The sequence below is a fragment of the Parus major genome, chromosome Z (genome assembly GCF_001522545.3).
Source record: "Parus major isolate Abel chromosome Z, Parus_major1.1, whole genome shotgun sequence".
NCBI lineage: Eukaryota > Metazoa > Chordata > Aves > Passeriformes > Paridae > Parus > Parus major.
The window spans coordinates 21,552,381-21,578,555 of NC_031799.1; the positions used below are offsets into that span (position 1 = coordinate 21,552,381).

The following is a 26,175-nucleotide window of genomic DNA, read 5'->3' on the forward strand; positions in this document are numbered from 1 at the left end:
TTGACCACGAAAAATTCCAACCATGGGCCAGCACACAAGTTTCTTTGATCCTTCTATTGGGCACAAGGCTGTTTTCATGTCTTCCAGGAATGCCTGCCACACCTGACAGGATCTGTGTTGCAGGAAAATACCATCAGCCACCTTTTAATTGTCTATACTGGGAGCCCAGATGTTTATCTAAGGGCCATTTGCAGGTAGTGGACTAACTTTTTTTAAGTAATCTTATTCCCAGAATTGCAGTAGGGACCTCAAAATGGGTTTTAGCACTATAATTTTATTTACTTATTAAAATCCAAAGTTTGCACTTAAAATAGAGGATGCTCTCATGCTGTCAGCTATCTTCTGCCAATTTATTATTCATAATTTGATATTAATTTTTTAGATGTTAAGCTATTGTCCAACAGCTAGTTGTGATATTTTGGGAGGGTGTGGAATGGAAAATAATGCTTTTGAAACAGGCTTAGACTCACAGCACAGGAATTGCAATTGCAAGGACCCTCACTGCTCCACTACTGGCTTACTCCTCTTCTGCAGCATGAGTTATTGGACACAGTCTTACCCCAAACCCCCCTTGCACCCATTTGTCTCAGTGCTTGTGAAAGGGACAGAACTTATGAAGGGATTACTTGTCCTCTGCTCTGGAAGATAAAGAGTTACCAAAAGACAACAGAGTGGATCAGTTTACTTCCACAACCTTTCAGCAGTACCCAAAAGCATCCAGCTCTGATGGGATTTTCATCATCTCAGTGATACCACAGTAACACGTGAGGAGTTAGCAGGACTGTGGTTTAACTTCTCAATGCTCCAAGCACTGAGAAACTGGAAGAATTTCATACAAGCCCCCTGAGAACTGGAGGTACTGTGGTCCTGTTCAAACAGAGGACTGTTGCACTGACATCCCTCTCTGTCGCTCTATTAGGCATGGCGAGAATGAACGACACAGACTCTCTAGGAGTCGATCAGGAGAATTTTTTCTTAGTTTATTACTTCAGTTCTTTTTTATAGACCGATACATGGAAAGTACAGAAAATAAACTCTTATTGGTTAGTAAACTACTACATCACCATCATTGGTCAATGGGGCTCACCACCCCTTGACCTTCTCCTGCAAAGAAAACAAGGAACAGACAAACAGCACCTGCAAGGCTGTTTTCTGTCTCTGAGGATTGTTTTAAATCCTCCTTATGAATTCCCTGGCCACTTTCCCAGGCAAGACTGAGAAAGCTATGTGGCCTGCAGTTTCACATGCTCTCTGTTTCAGAGTTAGCATCCACATCTCTCCATCCCACTGCTTGGGGAACTCATTTCTGTACCTGAACTAATTTCATTTGAGCTTTCTTTTGCCCTTTCACTGTATGTTCTTGGTCTTATTTTAGCTGGCTTGTTCCAAAGTATGCATTGCTCTGTGTAACCAAGAACTACTACTGAAATAACCACATAAGAACAAGGGAGGAGATATTCAAAAGCACAGAAGAGCACGAGAATCTTGTTTGTGTTTTTTCCCCTCATTAGTATTACAAGCCTATCTTGAGAAGGATGCCTGATAGTGTCAGACCATATGGTGAAAAGAAAGACAACGTTCAAATAACGAGACATATTTTCCAAAAGCCAGTGCAGAGGCATCATCACATTAAATCCCAGGTGTTTAGTGCATTGTCCCAGGCACCCTCTGCTTTTGACGACAGATCCTTACTCAGCACCTTCTTTAAAGGGCAGAAATGAAACTTTTAGAAAGCCTTCTGAGACACACAGGATCAGTGTTTTAACACAGCACACCCCCCTATACAGTGCCTCCAAATACACCCAGAAAATGCAATATTCCTCTTGCTTACTCATCCCAGTTTCTACTTGTTCCATGAAACTAAAATCTTATTTCTACATGTGCTTTGCTCTACAATTCACTCTCCAGTCTCTGTTTAAAACACACCAGATTCTAGCTATAAACTGCTTCAAATATCCTGAGAACTTCTGCAAAGTACAATGCAAATTTGAAAAGTTCAAGCCTAGTGCTAATGCAATAAAAGAAGGCAAATATGATTCCAAATATACAGTTGGTGTAATGCCTTTAGGAAGTGCTCCATCAGTTTGATTTAGAAAATGATTGCATTATGTTAAATTGGACAAGAGGAAGGGGGATTTGTTGACATAAATCTTGTCTTTGGGCTTCAAACCCCTCCAAGTAAATACAAATAAGAAAACATATACAGAGAAAACTGCCAATTTCCCCTGAGAAGATCTGTTTTCAAGGAAGTAAAGGTCTATATTGGAAATCAATCCACTTGTTTATAAAGCAAGAAATCTCTATTGGAAGTCAGCAGGAAGGAACATTGGAAGCAAACCATCAAATAGCAGAGAACAAAGTAATAAAACAAACAAAAATAACCAAACTATATAACCCAAACTTATTGCTTTCAAATAATTCTATGATTCTGACCTCATCTGCAATAAATTTGGAATAATTTGGCATGTGGACACCACCACCTCAAAGGAAACAAAACACAATGTAAGATGAATCACAAACATCCCAGTAGTTTTAATAAAGGTTGCCCTGAATGATCAGCACAGGGAAGAAACAAGGCAGAAACAACCTTAGGCAGAAGAAATTCTCTGAATATTTTGCTCTGATATGGTGTGCTCCTGGTAATCTTTAGTGTAACAACTGATCAAGATAGCCATTCACTTTAATACTTCTCCTGCCAGAAGAATCCTGTCAAACTAGTGGGAACAGGGAGCATGGGCACAGGCCAGGGTAGTAGATGAAGGATTTGCCTCCCTTCTGCTTTTCCCTGTCCCTACAGCTCCACAAAATCATGAGGAAGGGAAGCAGAGAGCCCAGCCTGATGGAGGAACCTCTCCATAGTCAGCTATGGTTTAACCAATCAATTCTTCTTCCAGTGTAGCCTTGTTTGTCCACAATCTCCTTTTTAAATAGGTAATTAAATATTGCTTAGCTGAATTAAATAGAAGATCTGGGGTATAAGTGGAGCTTCATGATGCAGAAATGACAGGAAAAATTATCAATATGTGCATCTGTGAAATGCTAAACAGCTGTCAAGAAGTGAAAAGAAACAAATCTGAAATGCCACTGTTATACATCCTCACACCAGATTCATTCCCTGTAACCATTACTGCTCCTTTATCTGTTACACCAGTGGGAAAAGATTTGCAAGGTGGTGGATTAACTCAGTAAGATTACTCAAAGCTTTGATTGCTGAGCAATGGTTAAAGGCTGGTTGATTACTACCCCCAATTTCACAAGCTGGTGTGGCCACAGCAATTACTGACACCCCTTTGTCCAGGCATAGCACAGCAGCAGTGATGGTAGAGAGCTGTCCATGCTCAGTGAAGGAGCAGGCACAGGTGAGGGGAACCTCAAGCCATTCCCTGAACTTCAGAATCCATTTTAAGAGCTGCCAGCCTGAAAGTTCCTGGATCCTAGCATCAACTCACCCTTAATTTCAACCAAGTCATCACACGAGAAAATGGGAATAAGGTAGTCATACAACCCAACAGATAGCACAGCAGCAAAGTTATTACAGACAGAAGCTGATAGAAATGGGAAAATCCATGCTTTATCTCCTCATTTACAGAGTGAAATCACAAGGGTATCTTGCCCCTGCTGTGAAGTCACAGGACATTAGGGACTGTGGGGAGTGGGATGCCTCAGCCACCAGCAGTAGTGAACCAACTCTGGTGGTTCTGGCCACCCAGGCACCATTTCAGTCCTCTTCCTCACTGACTGACTGTTTTCACTTCTCCAGAATTGCTCTTATTTTCTTGACAGACTGGGTATTCTCATTTTCTTGTCCCAGTGGCATGTATTAGTACCTGCAGTAGTGCTTGACTAAATCCTGAATACATTACTGATAATGTGTACATTACAGAGTAAAATCCTTTGTCCTGCTCAGCACAGTAGTGGACTGCCCAAAATCTTTTCCATACACTGAATTAGACATGGTCTTTGATCATGTAGGCTAGTGCCCACACACTGTTTAGGTGGGTAAGGCAATCCCTGTGCAAGAGGCAGATCCAACACTGACTTTTGAGGAAAGCAATTACTCTTATAGCAACAGCTCCTCACCAGCTCCTGCCCTTGCCATGGGCAAAGTAAAGAACAGCAAGAGAGAGAGTCTCTTCATTCTTTTTTAGTAACATACTGCTCAGTCTTAGACCTGGAGTCACACCTCAATACTGGGGCTCTGATCCACTGAGGACAGGGGTGAAGCTAAGGACCAAAGTTCCTGTTGATCAAACCACCGGAGGAATGTACAGAAGGGAAAGCAAGCTGCCTACCTGCCTTTCCTTGGACTTCTCAGGCCAGGAAAGGTCTGAGGTTTCTTCACAGAAAAAGTTGCCAAAATTGAAGCAACCAGAGATTTAAAAAACCACCTTCCATTTCGACAATATTTAGCAAAGGACTTTTTCCTTGAAAGCCAGTTCTCAAAGATGCTTACAGATATTCTTGTATTGTCAGCTCATCCTTCCCAGGGGACTGAGACAACCTTAGTAGCATTAGATAATTTTGTCTTCAATTAACCTGTTGAAACTGTGGCAGTTATACAGCATGAGGGTACAAACCACGAATGTGAAGGAGCTGCTAAACTCACTGGAAGTCTCACCTGGTGTCTCACAGAAAGCCCTGTGGGAAGATATCACCTCACTGCAAAGGTCATTTTTTTTCATTATAGGAGAGGGAGTAGGTTGAGATAGCATAAGGACACCTCAGTTTTCACATCAAGATGGTCTTAGCTTTCACCTGTACTTGTTCTCTAGCCTCACACAACCCCTGCTCACTAACCTGACAGTCTGCTTCCACTCTTGCAATGTCCAGGATCAAAAATGTCATTGTCATGCCTCCGGGACGTAAAAATGTTTCTCCTTGCCCTTGGAAATCCATAGGTTATTGGTACATTGCCATGACACTTATATAAGGGAAAAAACATGTTTATCCAAAATCTTCAGGTGCTGGAAAGAACAGGTTCCATCCTAGACCATCCCACTGTTGCCTCAGCTGCCAAAAAGAGTCATTGTAGCCCTCCACATGGCCAGTTTTCAGCCCTGATAGTGATTTGATTTTTTTTTTTTTTTTTCCCCAAAGTCACCTGCTGGAAAATCAGAAATAAGAATTAGACATCCTGACTCTGATTTTATGCTTCAATCATATGGCCATTGCTTCCCTTGTCTCACTTTACAGTACTACTTTCAATGATATTCATGCTCTTCAGCACCTCTCTCCTACAAATGAAATCAACAGAAGTCACAGCTAGTTTAAAAAATAAAGGAAACTATATTTTCAGTAATTCTAACAATTGCTCAGAAAAAGAAAAAGCATCCCAGACACCTACACCTCATCATTCTTTTTATAACTGCTGTTTTGGGGACTCCTCTTCCTTTTGCCTTTTCCGCTACCAGAAAACAAACTCAGATAGCATTTTACTTGATGTGTATCAAGATCTGCCATTCTGTACCAGCCTTGGGAAAATATGGAGGGGAAGTAAAAAAGCTGTAACAACTAGCTCTATGTATGTAGCAGCCAGTCCTACACTGTTGGGTAAATATACCATATGAAAATCCCTGGGAGATGAGCTAATGCAACAACCGTGGCTAATCTGTATTTGGTATTTGATAAATGAAAAGGAACTAAATAAACAGTGATTTCTTTTTGACAATCTGGTCTATTTCCTCCTATTAGTACTGGGGAAAAAAAAAAAAAAAAAAAAAAAGCCTATTTTTAAATACGTCAAGTTTTTGTCAATGCTCCAGCACTGCATTCTGGACAGCTGCAACTCACCAAAAGTTTAGGGAAGGAAAGTTATCTGCTGAGAGGGCTGGCAGCCTGGATCCCTGCAGCACCCTCACACCACCACCACCACACCAGGACCTCCCAAAGGCTTCAGAGGCAAGAGGCACAAGGCAACAGCCAAGAACCCTAGAAATTAATAGCAAGATTTCTACTGATTTCAGACAGGTGAGTGTGCTATCCAGATACTTTTGCAGCAGACATTCACATTTCTGATTTCATCTGTTTCAACAGCAATTAAACACATTTCAACTAATCCTCACCCCACCAGCCCATCATGTTGGCATGGCTGGCACCACAGGTGAACAGGGCAGAGTTCCTGGGATGAGGAAGACTCTGATGGCAGCCTGGGATGGAGGAATCCACACTGAAATAGTACCCGTATGTTTGCATCAGACAAGACTAGGAGTCCACAATAAAGATAATTCAATTCTCGTTTGAAAAAAAACATGAAGTGGAAAACACTAAAGTACATAGAATGCACACCTGCATTTTTTTTTTTTGTTAAAAGTCTGGTTCCAAGGCATGTATAATGATGTCAATTATAAAAATTCTTCTTGGATGAAATAATCTCAAAAAAAAGCCTTCATGTTAAAATATGTTTCTCTTATAAAATTGAAAACATCTTCTAGGATGCTATTTTGTATGCAGCTCAGTCATTATATTATTTGCATCCAGTTGGAGATGACAGAACTTCTCAGAGGGAAACTTCTCTGGGGTATTTTAAGGGTTATTTTTTTTCTTATTTTTTTTCTTTACAGTTTTCTATGTGCAAAACCTAGAGGCTTGTTTTTCTCTTTTATCTGAGAGAAAAAAATGATCCCAATTCAAAGCAGCACTGAAATACAAGGCTCTGCCAGATGTTACATAAACGATGATGTAATGCTGAAGTATTTCATTACACATGCAGGTCTGTTCCTCAGCCCAGCAGTGATTTATTACATTTTGTCAATCCCATTTTATGTACCCGCATCATTTTTACATCATTTTTCTTCATGACATTGTTATATTCTCACAGAAGCACACAGAGATAACATCGTAACAGTGCAGCCAATGAAGTTAGCATTTTACAAATAATGTTACTAATAAATAAACATACCAGTGAGGGGAAAATGGTCTTTCTGAGAGAGTGAAAAGCAAATTTACCTTTGAATAATCTGATGGAGGTAAGAGGCCAGAAGTCCAATAAGAAAATTGAGTTTGCATCCTCTCGGAGCAGCTCCTACCTTCATGCAGAACAGTGAGGAAACTCTGTTCTTGCCTCTTTTTGGTTTAATCTCACATTCCCTTTGTTCTCCTAATGCATTCTGTGTGCTGCCAGCTAGATCTTATGCACCAGCTGCTTGGTTAAATAGATGCATCAGCAAGTGAAAGAAGACCAATACATAAAATCTGTTTTGACCCTGAAATTATCAAGCCATTGGACACACCAGGTTTTTTTTCCTGATCATCCATCCAGATTTATTAGAAAAAACACACCCAACAACATTGCTTCTTAATGGGAGAAAAAGAATTCCAGAAAATGTAAGTTCAAAAGATATGAAGGTCATGTCAAAATAATGTAGCAGGCTATTTAGAAGATGCATTCCTACAGCAATATTGTTAAAGAAAATAATCCTTCTAACAAGCAGCTTGCCAAAAATCCCATTAGACAACTGAAACTAAGAAGTTCTCTTTTTAGCAGTCAGCCATTAACCTGCATCACGCAAAATGTTGCAGTGAGAAGCTGCAGTTTAAAAGAATTTAAAATTTACTTCTTCCTAACAACACAGGGCCAGATTTTGCTTTTGCTGAGTCACTAGAAAACCAAAGAAATACTGATTTTTTATTTTCCTTTTAACTTTTATTTTTAATTTTTTTTTTACTTTTTTTTTTTTTTGACATTTTAAATGGTGTCTCCCCTTAGACATATAAAAGGAAAATTCCTGGTGTTTTCTAGATTAATTCCTTCTGAGGGGTACTGAGGCTCCCATGGCCAAAAGCACCTATTCCACAGGGAAATCTGCTACCTCCCTGGAGCCTGGGTGAGAGATGTTACTAGAAGATTCCCTGAACTGAGTCAGGGAACATGCTGATTTATTATCCACTGTTGTTGCCCAGGTTGGCAGTAATGACACTGAAGAGAGAAGTCCTACAACAATCAAAAAGGACTTCAGGGCACTGGGTTAACTGGTTGTAAGGACAGGAGCATAGATGTTGTTTTCCTCAATTATTTCAGTAGCAGGGAAGAATGCCAACAGGAACAGCCACCTGATCAACATGTGGCTTAAAGATTGGTGCCACTGTTGGAATTCTGGCTTTTTTGCTCATGGGGTGTTTTATATGGTGCCTGCTGGAAAGAGATAGGGTTTGCCTGTCCAAAAGAGGGAAAAGGAATTCTAGCCCATGAGTTGACAGGACTGATTGAGAGGGTTTTAAACCAAGTTTAAGGGGGACTATGCTAAAACTAGCCTCAGCAGAGATGAGCCTAGAGTGGGCGTGTTAGCACTGGGAGTGAAATCAGTAGTCCAGCTGAAGAGCATCCACACAGTGCACACAGTATGGGTAACAAAGCAACAAACAGGAGGAAGCCATTGGCAGCAGGAAAGATGTGACTGTCACCATCACCGAAAGGCAGTGGGATGACTCACATGGCTGGAGTGGTGTCACAAGAATTATAATGGTTCTTCAGAAGGGACAGGTGGGGAAGAAGAGGCAGTGGAGTGGCTTTGTACATTAGGGAGTGAAACACTGCACAGAGCTGAAGGACAGTGATGACAAGGCTGAGTGGCTGTGGGTAAGACTTAGGGGGAAGGCTAACAAGGCAGATATACTGTACACTACGAGAATGAAGAGGCAGATGAAGTATTCCATGAGTGGCTGACTGAGGTTCCAAGAGTGCTAACCCTTGCTCTTGTTGGAGACTTTACCTTACTGGATGTCTGCTGGAAACTCAACACAGCTGAGAGAGGTCAGTCTAAGAGATTCCTGAGTGTGCAGAAGATAATTTCCTATCTTCATAAGTGAGTCTGTCAGGGTCAGTGCCCTGACAGACCTGTTGTTTGAAAACAAAGAAGGGCTGGTGGGAGATATGGACTGTTTCAATGAATATGAAACAACTGGGTGGAAGTAAGGAAGTGGGTAACAAATCTTCTACCTTAGACTTCAACCTGTTCCAACACTGGTTCATAGAGCTCCCTGAAAAAGAGTTCTTAATAGCAAATGGGTCCAGGAGGGCTGGACATACTTTAGGAGGAAATCTTAAAGGTGCAGGAGCAGGCCATCTCTATGTACCAAAAGACAAGCTAGTTGGGAAGAAGACTGGCCTAGCTGAAAAGGGAGCTTTTGCAGGAAGTCAGGGAAATAAAGAGAACTTTTGACCTTTGGAAGAAGGTGAAGACAACTCTGGAAGAGTACAAGGGTGTTGCTGGATCATATAGATAGAAATTCAGAAAGGTGAAAGCTCAGCTAGAACTGAATCTGGTCACTGCTTTGAAACATGGTAAAATGTTTTTGTAAATCCTCCAAACAAAAGGACAAGGAAGATCTCTATCCTTTTTTAGATGGGGAGGAGAACATTTTCACCAAGGATGAGGAAAAGGCTGAGATACTTGATGCCTTCTTTGCTTCAGTCTTTTACAGAAAGACTGGATATCCTCAGGGCAACCAGTCCCTGGTTGCTGGTAGACAGGGAGAGGGAGCAGAAAAGACCACTTGAAATCCAGGAATAAGTAGTTAGTGACTTGCTGAGCTATTCAGACATTCATAAGTGTATGGCAACAGATAAGATTCATCTAAGGATACTGAGGGAGGTGGCAAAAGACCTCACCAAGCTGCTTTCCATCATTTATCAGTCCTAGATAACCAGGGAGGTCCCAGATGACTGAAAGCTGAATGGTGTGATGGCTATCCACAAAAAGAGCCAGAAGGAAGATCTGGGGAATTACAGAGTGTCAGCCTGACCCTGCTGCTGGAGAAGGTTTTGGAATAAAGATCCTCTTGCAGGTGATCACACTGCACATATAGGACAACTAAAGGATCAGGCCTAGCCAGCAGGGGGCTGTGAAAGGCAGGTCCTGCCTGACCAACCTGATCTCCATTTATGACCAGGTAACCTGCCTAGTGGATGAGGGAAAGGCTGTAGGTATTGTCTACCTGGACTTTAGTAAAGCCTTTGATACTGTCTCCTATGACATTCTCCTGGAAAACCGGCAGCTTTGGTGGATGCAGGCCACTTTTTTCTCCTCATCAGAGTTTAAAAGAAAGTTTGCTGTCCAACCAGCCATGAGATTTCAACTGGCCAAATAAGAGTTTGATTACTTTTTGGATAAAAGAGATGTTACAAATAAGAATTTTATCTTGCATGGAGGCATGACAAAGTATGAGACAGAATCCTTTTTGATTACAATCTTCCATCATTTTGATTTTATAATTACTGAATGGAATCAATCAGCTTTCAATTGTTACCTTGGTGAAAGATTAAAACATCATTACTTGTCATACGTATTTCACACTTTAGTAAATTTTAATAAACTGAATGCATGAGAAATGTTCATATTGTCTTTCACAGTACTGGGATGCTAATGACATTTCTATTGATTTGAGTTGACCCACGTTTGGATTACTGGTCAAAATAACTCCGATTCAGGAAAGGCATGGACTTCCACTATCAACACTGAAAAATAAAGACTGCTGAGCACTGAAATAGCTAAAATAGAATCATTAATCAGAAACATCTTAAAACAACTGGTGATGTGCTAGGGTGGTCTTATCTTCCTAATGATCAACCTTTTTGGTCTATTGATCTGTTTGTAAAAGACACATATCGGTGATTTCTCCACGACAGCACTAGAGAGGAGACAAAGGAGAGCAGTACAATGCAGGAAACACAAGACAAGCAGGGGAAGCCATCTCAGACACAGCTGCCCATAAGCCATGAGAGCCTTTTTCACCATCCTGGTATTTTGATAGGAAGACAGATACTTTCCTGGGGATCTGGCCTTTGCTTGCTGTGACAGAAGTCTTTTCTTCATGGTGGTGCTTATCACCCAGGCCCGTCAAGACAAATTCTTGGACTTACCATCAGTGTGTCTTGCCACACCACAGCTGCTGCAACAACCACTGCCACAACACTGTGTGTATGCCAGGTCTAGTTCGTGCTGCTCCAACCCAATCAACATAGGGTAGCAAAGCCTCTTCCATGAAGAAATTGATGGGAGCAAATCTGGGAGGTTTTTGTGGGTTCTGAATACAATAAATACAAATTGAAGGACAGTCTGCTTTTCTTAACATAAATACTCCAAGTAAATCAAAACTCCAAATTATCCATTTAACTTAAATAATGCCATCTATTAAGATAAGCAGAGACACTTGCTACTTATTATTCCTAAAAGTTTTAGGAACCTAGTGCAACTGGCACTTTTTTGCTGAATCATATTTTGTTGTTTGAACTTATATTGGTGCTTTCTCTTCTATTTCTAAGCACAACCTAATAGCAAGATGATGTAATCAGATCTTGAATTACTCAGACTTCATTACTATTATCGTATGTTACAGAACAGTTACTAATATACTCTGAAGTATTATAAATAATTGGAATTAATGAATTAAATAATTTAAAACTTAAATACATTTGTTGAATTTATATGGTGCATTTTGGGATACACTTTTTTTCCTTCTCTTATGGTCCAATACCAGGATGCTATTAGCCTACACACCTGCAAGCTTTTATAAACAATTCACCTCTAAGCACTCAAGGAGTGCCAGTAACAGCAATAGACACAGACACAGCCTTAGAGCTGCGCACATGCAGAAGCATTTGGAGGACCAAGATTTAACTTTATTGCTTTCTACTGATTTTGAGTTCCCATGTACATCAGTGAAGGAAGCACATTTACAGTTCTGTAGGACAGCCCAACAATACTATTTATCATTTTAATGCATGCACTCACAGGTACATGTAATTTTACAGCAGAATTCCATAAACCACAGAATGCATTAACAAAACTGCAACTTAGCTTAATTACCAGTTGATTTCTAAAATTACCACCATAAATCTTAATTGTCCCTCTCCCTCTCAATCACCAGTCTCCATGGGTAGGTAGGTGTACTGTATGACACCTTTACACCTTTATTATGTGTAATGCAAACCACTTTATTTATTAGGGCACTTGCTCTACCCATGCTCCATTCTTTATTTTAGAAATTTCCAACACAGAAGTATGGATGTGGTGTTGTATCTCTATATTATTATTTGAGACCCAGCTTTACTAGGCATGGAAAATCCGTAAGTACTGTGGTAACCCTTAGGAACCATGCTCATCCTGTTACACAGTGCATGCATGCACATAGATGTTCAATAGTCCCTTCCCTAAAACTTGCTAACTCATTTGCAATGCATAACATAATAGCAGATAAAATGGTTTATACATACCATTCACTGCAGATCGTTTAACTCCATAAAGTGGGATAAAGGTACTTAGAAAGCAAAATTGATTCCATCATTTTGACTTTCTTGTATATTCCTGTTAGAAACAAAGGACAAATCATCTGCACTCCCTCTGTTGTAGAGGTTATTGGTTACCCTGACTATGAATCTGACTGTTCTGAAAGTTGCACTGTGAACACAGGCAAGTCAGGATTTGAGGCCCAGTTCTACACTGTACAATATGAATGAAATCCAGAAATTTCAGGAGGAATGGATGAGACTTCTTTGAAGTTTGGCACAGATGAGTGGGTATTTATGGAATGAATACTGGAAATGCAAGAAAGAGATGCACAAAGTTGCACTGGCAGAGAGTTTGACTTTCAAGTGTTTTAAAAATGCATCAGAGTGAGTGCATGAAGAAGGTTCAGATCAAGTTTTCCTGATACTAATATCCCTCTTCTATCAGACAGAATTGCTGTACTAACTAAAACATTTCCATAAGCAGCAGACACATTACAAAAGCCCATTGCAAACTACTATTTTAAGATCTAAAAGATATTAACATCTAACTCTGTAAAGGTAAGATACAAATACATACACCAGGAAAATTGAACTGAGCTTGGAAGGCCTAATGAAAGGAATCTCTGAAGCAGTCAGTGCTTGGGACCAGCAACACCAAAAACCAGTGGACTGTAAATCATATTTTAGGATCATAGAATCCTGACTAGGAAGGGACCTACAAATATTTTCAACTCCAGGCCTTGCCCAGGACACCTCCAAGAATCAAACCACCTTCCTGACAGCATTTTCCAAATGCTTCTTGAACTCTGGCTGGCATCCTGTCATGACCACTTCCCTTAAAAGTCTGTTCCGGTGTACAACCATCTTCTGGACTAAAGATACTTCCTGAAATATCAAACCTAAACCTATCCTGACACAGTTTCATGCCATTCCCTCAGGTCCCATCTCCCATAATAAAATAAAATAAAATAAAATAAAATAAAATAAAATAAAATAAAATAAAATAAAATAAAATAAAATAAAATTCCTTAGCTCCCTGCACCTCTTCAGAATAGGAGATATGATAATATTTAAATGCTTTTGCAGAAATACACACTATGTTGGGGATTTTGTGCCTCTTCATGCTTAAAAATCAGAGTTCCAAACAACACCACTTGTGCACTTGCTTCAGTTCAAGGCTGCAGACAAAACCTCCTAAACAACTTGCTCACGTCCATAAAATCAAGACATTCCAGTCTCTGAACCTCCTTGCAGTGAGTAAGCAGCCAACAAAACATCCCTTGATATCAGCCCACAAGACTTCACATGCTCACCAGGAAAGCTTAGTACCAGGAAAACAAAACCACACCAACTCCTAAGGAAATCAGCAGCAATTTTCTTCTGATTATATTGTCTCAGGAAGAATCAGGCACTGTCCCTCATATCCATAGACACAAAAAGAGACACTTTTATCGTGTTGATGATTTGTTGATTAATGACTTCCAAACAGCTGAGGTCATTTACTGCATATCCAACATGACTGATGAAACCCACTGTGGTAATAATCTCAAATCAGAGACATCAAAAATGAGCCTCAAGGACAGAATTCTCCCTCTCCTATCTCCAGATAATAGCCATTTATACAGCTACAATAAGCCTCAAAGTGCATGTCAGAACACCAAATTTAAACACAGGAGGCTGACTTGCAAAGTGAAATGAATGTAGAAAATTTTACTCACTATATGTTTTAGCTTAAGAGGCCTCTTATGGAATCACTGTTAAAAGAAAACATTGATAAAATTATGGCAGTGACACAAAGCCAATAAAGCAGACAAATTTGGAGTCAAGGAATCACTTCTACACTGCATCACTCCCTAAGAGAACAAAATGTGTTGCTAAACTAAAGCCCCATTAAAATGTCATCTAATTTTCCAGTTTTTCTTTCCATGGTCACCAGGTTTACCAGGGTTTCTACTTTCTAATCAATTAGCTTTTAATATCTTGCTCACACCATGTGAAGTATTGCCTTTAAAGCCTCCATTCTCTTCATGAGGACCAGGACCTCATACTAGGATTTTATTGGGCCTGTGGCTTGGCATAACCCTGCAGGGGCCCTACATCTATGATCACTACTTGCCCATCCCAACCCTCTGTCCACCAGATATCTCCTCAGCTTCATCATCAGGAAGAAATTCCTACCTCTTACTGAGCACACATACTTACATATACATGTATGGGTATGGATACAGATACATATACATAAATATCCATGTATGCATATCTATGATTCCAAGGAGGGAAAGATGAAGTGTATACAGATAAACTAAAGATTTCAAATATGTATAGGTCCTGCTGCCCTATCAGCTCACACAGTTATCCTACCCAGCAATCCAGCTGCACAGCCTTGATTATATTGGAGCACCAGTACACTGGAGTGGTGTCATCTCCTGGCCCCAAGTCTTCTCTTCCCCCTGCTCTAAATTAAGTGGGTCTTGGACTGCAGAACCTGCAGGTCTGATATGAAGTCAGGATCATGGGTATGATCCTGTCCTCCCTTCACCAAGGATCATGGCTCACCTGGGACTCTCATTTTCAGGAGTCCTCTTGTCAGGTTGTGGACTGACACAGATGAATGACTACCACAGGGAAGGGAGAGACATGCATTTCAAGGCTGGGGAGGGACTGCAGGTGTTTGAGATTCTCTCTTGTAAGATGTTTATTTTGCCCTTCTTTGTTTCAACATAATACACTTTTAACATCTTTACAGATGTATGTGTAAATGTGAATTTTGTTGTTATGTATTGTTAAAGAAATTATAAATGCCTTATGACTCAAGGATCTCCAGCCAGAAGAGTTTAAAAATGGAACAAAATTGCTATCTACAATTTTAATGAGTAGCTCTCCCACTGAAAAATGCTTTTCAATTTGAACTCTATTAACAGGAAATTAGGAGATCACCCATGAAAGTGTTTTTGTTTATTTTAAAATGAAAACTAAGAACATCAAATTTCTATCACTCCAAATGCTTGATGGACCCAGAAATAAATTAAACAATTTTATAACATTTTTTTATCCCCCACATTTATGTTATAGTCTCCAGCAATTTAAATTTAATAGACAAAATCATAAAGAAGGTGGTATAAATTGAGATTTTGGGCCAACTCCTCAATGCTCTGGAATCAATGACAGAACTGGCACTGATTTCCATATGATCAATATAGTAGGATGCTTTAGAGTAGGATGTTTGTATAAACAGTATATACAGCACAAAAAGGGGCTGACCCTTGATTCTTCACTTGACCATTCTGTCACTGGTGTCAAGAGAACACAATGACCATGTGTAACAAAAAACTTCCATAAATGCTGTCTGAATTCCTTTTAACAATATATATCTAGATATAGATGTATCATGTATATTTGCAGGGATAAATGCATGTGTTTGCGTGTAGCTGTGAGTGCAGCTCTGTGTCCATACTTATGTCAGTGTTAGGTATTGCACTGCATTGCCCAGGTGGCAAAGAGGCTGTCATGTAAATGGGAATTTAGTCCATGTTAAATAATTGCATGTGCAATGTATGGCTCAACAAAGCACGTAGCACAATATTCAAGCATACAGAGTCCTGTGATTTTATTTGCAGAGCAACCAGTACCTGAAGCATAGTGTTCAAATGTCCAAAACTATCTGATCTAGAAAAATTAGATCACCCCATGTGTTGCCCTGAAAACTTAGGTTTTTTTATGTTGTTGACATAGTTTCTAAAGACTTTCCCAGGACAGTAACTGTAAACATAGATATGTGTACATTCTTTCTGATACATGTCTTGTGATGGGCATCTCTCACGGCCAGTGCGCTTCGGAAGGTGTTATCCTGACCATCCAATCCCTGGCTGTGGTCAGAAACCTATAAATCCTGAGAGAAAAAATAAAGTTCTCTCCTTCCTTCACCACACCTCAAGCTGTGTCCATGTAACTCATTTTGTGTCCAGCAGCAGCACCCATGCCTTTTCTTCCAGGAAAGATTCTGGAAATACCTCATTTCAGACTGGCCAGAAATATAGTAACACAAATATTTCTCATAATTCATGGCTTCTTCTGCAGTAATGTCGAAAACCAAGAAGCATAAGATGTAAAAAAAGGAGAAAAAAAAACTACCTAGAATTTTGCAAACCTCATGAAAAACACAAACTGTAAATGTATTCACAATTAAAATGTTTCAAATCAGTGCATGACAACAAAGAAAGCTCCTGTCTTTCTTTGGCTGAGTATTTTTTATTTTCATGTGAACAGTATTGGCTTGGTCATTCCTTTATCTAGTTTCCATCAAAGTTTGTTTTATCTAATACTGTGTTTTTAGCAAAGAATTCCCACATGTTAACAATAAAGAAACATGACTTCTTGCAGTATGAGGCTGCTCTTTCTAGTTCATATTCCTTGTCATGTGACCTGAGGCTTGGTCTCTATGAACCAAAGAGCACCAATAACATCCCAAAGAGCACGGATAAAACCTGCTAACAACTAACATTGTCAAAACATGCAGGCAAATGGAACAGTGCCCTTCAGTGCACCTCATAGGTCCACCTCTATAGAATGTAGGGTGGGGTTGGGACTTCAGTGCCTTCAGAAACAAAACCTGTTCCATCCCTCAGGTTCACCCCTAGTCCTCCTCTCCTCCTGCCTGCCTCCAAGCCCTGCTCACAGCACATCTCTAGTGTGGCAGCACTGCAAATGAGGTAAGCTTCTCTGCCTAGTTCAGCTCCTGCGGACTCAGGATGCCCGAGAACTGTGCAAAAGTCACAGTTCCGCATGTCTGCTAAAGAGAGCAAAGGAAGGAGGAAGAAGTAGCATTGGAAATCACTGAGCTACTGGAGTCTGGTTTCCTGATGCTTTGCCTCTCAGGCTAGGGTTTTACAATTGAGCACAAGCTCCAGGTGAAAATTTCCTTTATAAGAAATAGCAAAAATATACCTTTCAGGTGGTGGATTTTCTATGAAGTTCAACAAAGGATGAATGCAGAGAGGCACAGACCCCTTAAAGGTGTCCTTCATGGCATCTCTTCTCTCCATGCTGGCTGTAATTACTAATAAAAATATTTTTTAAAAGTGCTTCTACATCTCCAGCTGAAATCAGTCCATGGGTCCTGATGAGAGGTGCAAGCATACAGACATTGATGCATTCTCCATGGCTATAACAGACCAATTTTTGTGGGGAAAAGGAGTAAAAAGGATTGGTCTTGGCTATTATTGGTAACACTGCCAAAGTTCCTGACAGGAACACATACAGGGGAAGGAATGTTGCTGTCTTGGTGCTGCAGAGGATACAAAGCTACACCACATAGAAGTCATTCCCATTACATTCCCAGTTTTTCCTTAGATCCTCCTGTGCCATGTAACAGCCATCAGAGCTGCAATCTCTCTGTTGGCAGCTCAGATATATGTGCTCCTCTGCCACCCTCATCACTGTATCCCCTCTGCAGTTTCATGTTTCTCCAGCAGCTGCATCTTCAGAGTCTACAGGGCCAACATGTCTCCCTGGTGAGATTCCATCACTCCTCTGATGTCCCCACCTTCACTGGCAGAATCTGAAGCAACTGGCAAGGCTGAAGCCAATTTCGTACCAGCACTGTCCCAGATATGTCTACAGGGTAGATCAAAGGGAGGAAGAGGCCTGCTTTACCTTCCTCAGCCACACCACATGGGGAAGGTCTCCACAGCCTGATGCTGAGCTGAGCAAGGATCCTTCAACATCCATGCAACATGCACTTGCTCTGGCTGAGCCTCTGACCACAGCATGCTCAGGCTGAGCTGCTGGATGCCCAACCTGTTCTGAGCACAGGTAGAGCTAGCACCACGCCTCCAGCCTGCCCATGGCTGCTGTTTTTATAGCTTGATACTCAAGCTCTCCATGCTATGGCACATTTTAAGTGCTTCCAGTTGGTTCAGGCATGAGAAAAATGAGCCTTCTTAATGTTCTGCTCTAGAAGGACTGAGACATGCCATCTCCCTTAGCTCACAACCCCAGTTACTGTTTATCAGGACAGAGAGCAGCTTGATCATCTCCAGTGTGGACTACCTACTCAGCCCAGTGCTTTTTCCTGAATTCTGGTAATCTCCTTCTTCCATATCCCATATGTCTTTGTACTCACTACCAAATCCAGATTTGACACAACAGGACACTCTGTTGGTTTCAGAGGACCCACACTTGCAGATGCCAGTATCAGATCCTGCTCTTCATCATCTATGATCCCATAGGGCCACCCATCATCTGCTGCTCTCTGGGTGCACCCAAAGTAACTGTTCAAGCCAGAGCATCAGTGAGTGAGCTCACTGATTGCATGTTGTTTTAATAATCTTTATTAAATTCTTTCTCCTTTTCTTTGCTAAATCCACTACTGAAAGAAAGGTCACTTCAAAGGGAGACTCTTGCTCTGCCTGACATAATGGCATGCTGAGATAATTCAGAGCAGTTATGATAAATGTTCTGACTACTGGCATCAAAAAACTGACAGCAGGCTCACAGGAACATAAGATTAAACATGTTTCCACAGTTATCTGGGGAATTGTCTGGCTGACCATATCCCTTTCTTGATAGATTTTACTGCCTGAAACAAAGAGAACACCACAGTGGGTTGCGTGAAATAAACTGCAGTGCATTAGACTCCCCCAGGGATGCTCTGTTAGGGAAGGATTGTCACTTGTCAAGTAAGAAAGGATGTGTTTGTTGCCTCTGCCCCACTGGTCCACTTGGGAGAGAAGCAGTACTGAGCAGGGCTTCTTCCAAAGACTAGTTTTTGCTGCTGGAAGGGTAATACTACACCATTAACTGGATGGAAGGAGATACACTCAGCCAGGTAAGAACAAATCTGGGTGTCAAAAGCCAAAAGGGCTTGCAGTGACAGGAAGCATGGGCTGCCAAGCTAGAATGCAAAGCAATCCTTGATCCCAGCCACCAGCTGTACCAAAGAGCCTCGTACTCTGTAGCCCAGTCAGGAAAACACTCAGCCTTGCCAAACAGCAAATGGGACCAGATGAAGCAAGCTGAGATGTACAAAAACATGATTTCAAAGCTGTAGGCAGAATCAGATTATGAAAGAAAAGGAAGCAAGAAAAGTTCATCAGAGCACCTCCATTTTAATTCAGCTGCTGATTTCCTCAAGATCCCCCCTGCAGCATTTCTTCTGTTCATTTCCATTTCCATTGTTTCTCCAACAAGAACTTACCCCTCAGGCTCCTTTCCTTCCTCAACACTATAAGAAGACACCTCATTTGGTCCAAAGCAACTCTACACACCCCCCTCCATTTAGCAAGCCAGCCAGCCACCGTCCATCATACTAACATATGAGATCTCACAGAATGAATTAGCTGTGAACAGGCATGTAGATGAGTTCCCTTGGGGCTAGAGCCAAACTCCTATCTCAATCAGCTTGGCCTCATGTGCCAGAAGCCAGCCAAACCATTTCACAGCTTAATTTCCTAGTTAGGTTCACTGTTTCTGGACCTTGAAAGTGTTCACAGCCAGGCTGGATGGGGTGACCTTGTCTAGTGGAAAGTGTCCCTGTGCATGGGTTGGAACAAGATGATCTTTAAGGTCTCTTCCAATCCAAACCAATCTATGATCCTCTGTGTGTTTTCCTAACAGACTGCTCTCCCAAGCACTGTCTACAGGTAATTTCAGTGGCTTTGCTTTCATCTCCTTCTAAGAGATTTCACTTAGAAGTGATTTTCACTTGTTGGGCAGTCTTTGCTACTGATGGAGCAACAGAGGTCCTAGAAACATTCAGTTCCCAGAGTTTTGTGAAAATATGCACCCAGGTCAGGGGAGAGATCTAGACTGGTGTCCTGTTGCTGCTGGAGATGAATAGATCACACGGGCACAGCTCAAGGTGTGGTGAAAGGAAGAAAAACTTATTTTTCCTCCCAGGATTTATAGGTTTCTGACTACAGCCAGGGATTGTATGGTCAGGATAACACCTTCCCAACTGCACTGGCCATGAGAGATGCCCATCACAAGACGTGTAACAGAAAGAATGTACACATATCTATGTTTACAGTTACTGTCCTGGGAAAGTCTTAGAAAATTATGTTAGCAAGCTCAGAAGCTGAGTTTTCAGGGCGACAGTGTCCCACTGGGGAAAGTCTTCACTATGAGTTTGACCCAACTACCAGACGAAGAGAATCCACACATAGGAATACCATCCTAAATGCCTCAGTAATAGATAAAGTTTCATTCAGGGTTATTTGATGATTCAGTGGGTAGAATGTCATTCCAGATAACCTGCTTGTTATTACTTGCTATGGTTTTGGCAATAAAAATGTTTCATTGTTCACAGTGCCTTTTTTAATTTCTCTTCCCTCCTCTCCTCACATTACCTGCTGTCATAATTAGGTTTTTAATTTAAAATAAAATAAAATAAAATTAAAAAACCTATGTTCCAATATGAGCAAAAATGCATCCTCAGACTAGGTCCTGGTTCGCCAGAGACCGAGTCCTTTTATACAGCTTGTCAAAACGAGACCTGATGATTACCAGTATGGGTATTAACTAGTAACAGTATGAAGCATCAGCAACAGTAAAAGTATCATATATCCCAGGACGACATAAAACACCTGCCTGTTCAAGCAGTACACACACATTCACACAAGACCTCAGCAATGGTCAGATATCTTCCACTCTCCATCCTGATAAAGTAGTCCAGCTGTCCCCCTGGGGCCTGCAGAGGAGGAGATGAATGCATAATGTGAATTCTGCATTCGATTTATGGCTTAATTTTAAAATAACTGGAAATAAAATGTGAAGAGGAATATCACCCACAGAGAATAGTCTGAACTCTACTTTCTATCACTTTTCTACAGCCTCCATTTATCTATGTCATCACAGATAGCTTTCTGAATATTCCCTCACTGTGAGCTATATATTGGACCAGGCATGTATACATTACACATACATTGTTCCCAAGGCAGGGCTTGGACACCACCAGGTTATGTCTAGCCCAGATATCTGTAGTCCTCCATGGCCAGGAACTGGAGGTATAAACAGTGACTTGTGGGGCATACATGGCTGACACCAGAACAAAGCCAGATACAGTGAGATACAGTCAACCAGTACAAAGTCCAAATATAGGGGCTTTAAAGCATATTTTATTATATTTTTTTGTAACACATGCCCAAGACCTTCTTTTTTACGCCCCTAGTAGTTTCTGGGGGAAGGCAAAAGAGGGTGCTGAAGAAAGTCACAGGTTTTGGATTATCTATTGCCATGTACTCACCACATCTCCACCATCTCCCCTGCCTGCATTGCCAGCTCTCTTCAATTTTCTACTATTTTTAGAAAACATAAGTAAGCTGGCATAAAATAATCATTAATATCTTTGTATCATCTTGGAGATTCAAGAAGACAATGCTTTATTGCTGATGTTCACATGATTGTGAACTCATAATTGATGCTTTCAGTCATGCTGGGAAAAGGGGAAATTTGAGGCAAAATGCCATTAAAGGACATTTATGTTTGTTCACCTTTTCAGCAACACAAGCTTCTTATCACTCAGGTCTGGTACTGGGAAGACAATATAAAGTAAGAGCTAACTGAGTTAGCTCCATGTATTTGTCTGTACTCACACTAGCCATACTCCATGGGTTTTGTAAAGCAGAATACACTCCAGCAGAACATGTGCTAATTCACATCCTTAGAAAGGAAAGCAGTGAAACATTTCTAATGATTCAGTTGCTCGACTCATAGCACTAAATTAATTCTGACTGGAAAGTTGCAAAAAATTATCTAAGACAATTTCAAGAATTTATTTCAGATTTATTAATAAATAAGCTTAATTAAACAAGGAATTGACTTTGTTAAATCACTGGCCTACGACTGAGGTCTAGTCATCAAGAGAGAGCCCTGTGAAACCACATCACTTTGCTGGCCCTTGCTGTATGGGTTCATTTCACCAAACATTTATCAAACCACACACATGTCATTGGTAGATGCTCAGGTCTCTGCATGCATCACCACTATCAAAGAGACAAACTCTGAAGGGGGGGACCACAGAAGACAGGACTGATCTCTGGGGTCTCTTGCTTTTCATGGGGAAAATCCAGGTCAGACTGCAAACTAGCTCTCAGCAGGGCTACACACCTGAGCAAGGAGCTAGGAGGCTGACTGCCCTCTAACACAGCAGTGCTGGAACCAGCCAGATCTCCACCAATGGCTCCATCTACACCAAGCAGGGTAGAACATGAACCACACCAGGAAGATGATGTCAGGCTGCAGCAAGTGCAACGAGAAGAGGGAAAACTACTGCCAAAGTAGTAATCTGTGTTGAGTCCAAGTAAAAAAGTCTGCTTATATCTAAATTCAAGTATTCTGATATGTAAAATTAAACTTTTTGCTTCTTCCTGCTGACAGGAAGCAGCAAACATGATAGAATATAGCCTAACATACATTTTAGTATGCTTTATGTGAATTTGAATAGGCCCCATGCTCTGTGAATGGTTTGATAAAGAACACAACTCTCATTCTAGCACAGAAACCCTGTTTCCTCAAGTTTTCTGCTATACTGACCTCAGCTACAAATTTCCCAGCAAAAATGCAATAGGTGGTTTATGTCACATTACAGGAAATCACAAAAGCCTCTTAAAGTGCCCAGGATTTTCAGGCACTTCTGATTTTCTATCAGCCCTTTTTTCCCATTTCATGCAGCTGCATAGTTAATACTGGAGCTTTATAACAGAAAAATGACACTTTTAAATCACAATTAGGCTTTCTTGCTAGGTTATTTTCTCTGAATTGCTACACCAGAGGATTTTTTACTTTACTTTCTCTTCTATCACTGTAATTTCACTAGTTTGCATAGTGATATGTATATACAATAGCAGGAGCACAAGAAGAGATGAGATTCACAGCAGTCCAAATCACAACGTTATTTCAGAGACAGCTGCCCTCCTTTCCTCACTTCCTCAGACACCAACTGTCTGAAATTTTCTGCAAAATGATGTGTGTCAGTTAGTATGTTAGTATGTCATGTTAGTATGGTGACAGGAACCATGGATATCTGTGCACTTCCCAATAATGCTGCTCCCCACTCAGTTGTCCTCAGCCAACTGAAAAATTAAGGACCACAGCTCATATTAGAATCAAAAGGAAGAAGTGCAGAAGCCAAGTCTTTGCAAAGTTACAGTCCTCCCATGCCGAGTCAAAGAGAAAAGACATTTTCTGCCATTCCAATTATTCAGTTAATCCCAGTGAGTTTTTCCTGGAACAGATATCTGTGTCACCATTACTCAATAAACACAAGGCTATTAAGATATTTTCCAAACAAACCTCTTCATAAAAGCACAACTTGAAACAAATGCCCATTGGCAGCACAGCTCTACCAGAGCTCCCTCACCAGGCCATTTGCCACTATGCTGAGTGTGCCTCCCCATAGACTTAACGTTCACAGCCAGGTCCAGATCCAGCTCCTGCATTAGGTGGCATATAAAGATGTTGTTTCTTTCAATGCAGAGGGAAAATGCTTAATATTTCTTGACAGACCAGGAGTCCAAACTTGAAATGACTGCAGCTCTTCCCTGAGCACAAGTTTGAGCACTTTTGCTTTCAAAGGGAAGGGAACTTTCTTCTTCCCCTGATCTACTATAGTTAACTGTTATCCTGAAATAACAAAAATAAGTACATCACTTAGAAAGTGGACCGTTTTTGCTTCCTTGGAGTTTTGCTCCAAGATCTCATCTAGTAGAGAAAACACAAAAATTTATCCTCCCAAATTTCTTTGAGCCTTTTCCTTCTAAGTTTCCCCTGGTCTCACTAGGTTGCAGTAACAATCAGGTTTATCATTCCACAGGAACATTTGTTAGACCTGTGTTCTCTTTCTTACCACATTACATTTTCATCCAGGAGAAACACAGACACCTTAGGACCACCACTAACACTTCAACTACTCTTTTCCACAGATTTCTAACATTTTAGATACTCTGATCTCGCAATTTAAGTCTTCAGGAGCATACAAAATTCAGGCAAAGAAAAACCATAGCTTAACACACATTTGGAACTAAATGAAACAATAGATCTTCACACGTTATTTTATGTCTTGATTTTATCACATTTCTGGATGTTTTGCAGGGTTTAAATAAGAGTCCCTTCAATACCTATCCAAGAACCCTATACACTGCACGTCTTCTTTTTCAGTTGTGAATTCCATGAGTTTAAGTCTATTCATTCTGGGACTTTAGCTTCTCTCTTTTTCAGCTGTTTCTGCAGACACCAACTTGCTCTTATTAGTAGTCATTTATTTTCACCATTCTCTTGAACAACCCTAAACACTTTCACTGTGTGGCTTTTGATTCTGCAATTTTGGTTTTTAGATACCTGCACCCCAACTTTGCAGCAAACATCTGTGTGTGCAGATCCACTGGAACATATGAACATGCACATCTGGTTTTGAAAATACGTGTTACCTGGCAGGGCCTAGTAACACGTATTTTCAAAACCAGCGGAGTTATTGTATGTTTTCACACACAACATAGTTCACATGCTGACGCCAAGACACCTCTTGGCCAAACCTAATACAACCGCAGCAGGCTGACAAGCCATGATTGGATTTCCAGTATGTCAAGATTACACCCAGGTCTAAGTTCATGTCCTAGATATGTTTATGTACTTACAGGTGAGACAGTACCACTGATGTGGCAGCACACATGTACCTCCAGGAGCTTCCTTTGAGCCAGGGGTCCTGCTGGGGTGCAGAACCTGGGCAGGGATGCCCTCCCACCACTCCAGCCTGGGACCCCCAGCAGCCAAAAGGGTGTCTCCAGGCACAGGTGCTTGAGACATATGTTGGGGAGGCACCCAGTGGGGACAAGCTAAGTGAACTGGCAGGCCAGCGACTGTAACACAGACAGGGCTTGTGTGCGCAGGAGAGACACTGACAGGCAGCAGCCTGCCCCAATCTGCCACATATATCCACCCTAAAAAAGCATTGAGGATGCACGTCCACATCCTCTGGGTTTTGCAATGCTGTCAGTTAACTCACAGATTTGCTTTTTGTGTTTCCCCCGTTTTGATCCCAGAAAGCGCTCCCCTGTGCCTTACTAGCCTTTTCCTCTTCACTCCTCTCCAAGTCTCTGAGCCAGCTCGCTGATTCTCTGCCCCCTCCCACAGCCCTTGGTCTCCGTTCGCGGCTCCCGGGCCCTGCAGCCAGCCGTGCCTCTGGCTTGCGGGCCTCCCTCTCCCGTGTGCTGTTTGCCAACACCTCCATCTCCCGGACACAGCGCACACCGCACGGAACTAAACCTCTTTTCACCCCTCCCCCGCTTACCAACCTTATCGACATCTTGTGGTTCATCCATGGGCTTCGGGGACTCCAAGTTGTTAACTGAGGGGTTTTTTTTGACAGGCTACAAGACCTGTGGATTAAACTTTGAAGGGGTCTTCACAAGACAGGTGGCACTGATGGCATTTCAGTTAATAGATTTATGTTTGCCATGCTAAGATCTTCACCTGCGCTGGGAATAATTTGAAAACCTGTAATTCTATTTTTAAAAACTTTGATTTTTTGACCAGTAAATTCTGAAAATTTAATTTGCCAGCAGTCATACTCCTCTGTCTTCTTATCTCTCCATCTCATCCTAGTTAAGTCTACCCAAGTCTGTTTCAAATAAATCCAAGGCACAGCTGACCTTGCTGAGCTAAATACATCAATACATTCTTGATTTCTTTTGCCTGCCTCAGTGATGAACTATGTACCAAAATAATATGTTGGGAACCAAACCCAGAGAGCTTGATACATAGCTGGAAGAGAGCAGCTAGCTCACAATATGGACATATCCTATCTTCCGCCTCAATTTTCCCATCAGTTTCAAATGGAAATTTGAAGCCTTCGGCAGAGGTGGTTTACTAGCGCAGAGCTTTCTGCCTTAATAACACAAACTGATTTGCATAAAGAAAAAAAAATTCCACTATCCCCGCCCTGAGGGGAGGGAGCC

General features: G+C 41.2%; 1 long non-coding RNA gene across 1 annotated transcript; it reads right to left on the minus strand.

Moving 5' to 3' along the window:
* Positions 1-5,746: 5,746 nt before the first annotated feature.
* LOC107198459 lies at positions 5,747-26,152 on the minus strand. Its single transcript, XR_001518992.2, has 3 exons — positions 25,513-26,152; positions 12,212-12,302; positions 5,747-11,022 (listed from the first exon to the last, which is right to left on the minus strand). It is a non-coding gene; the product is annotated as an uncharacterized LOC107198459 (long non-coding RNA).
* Between the last annotated feature and the right edge of the window lie 23 nt (positions 26,153-26,175).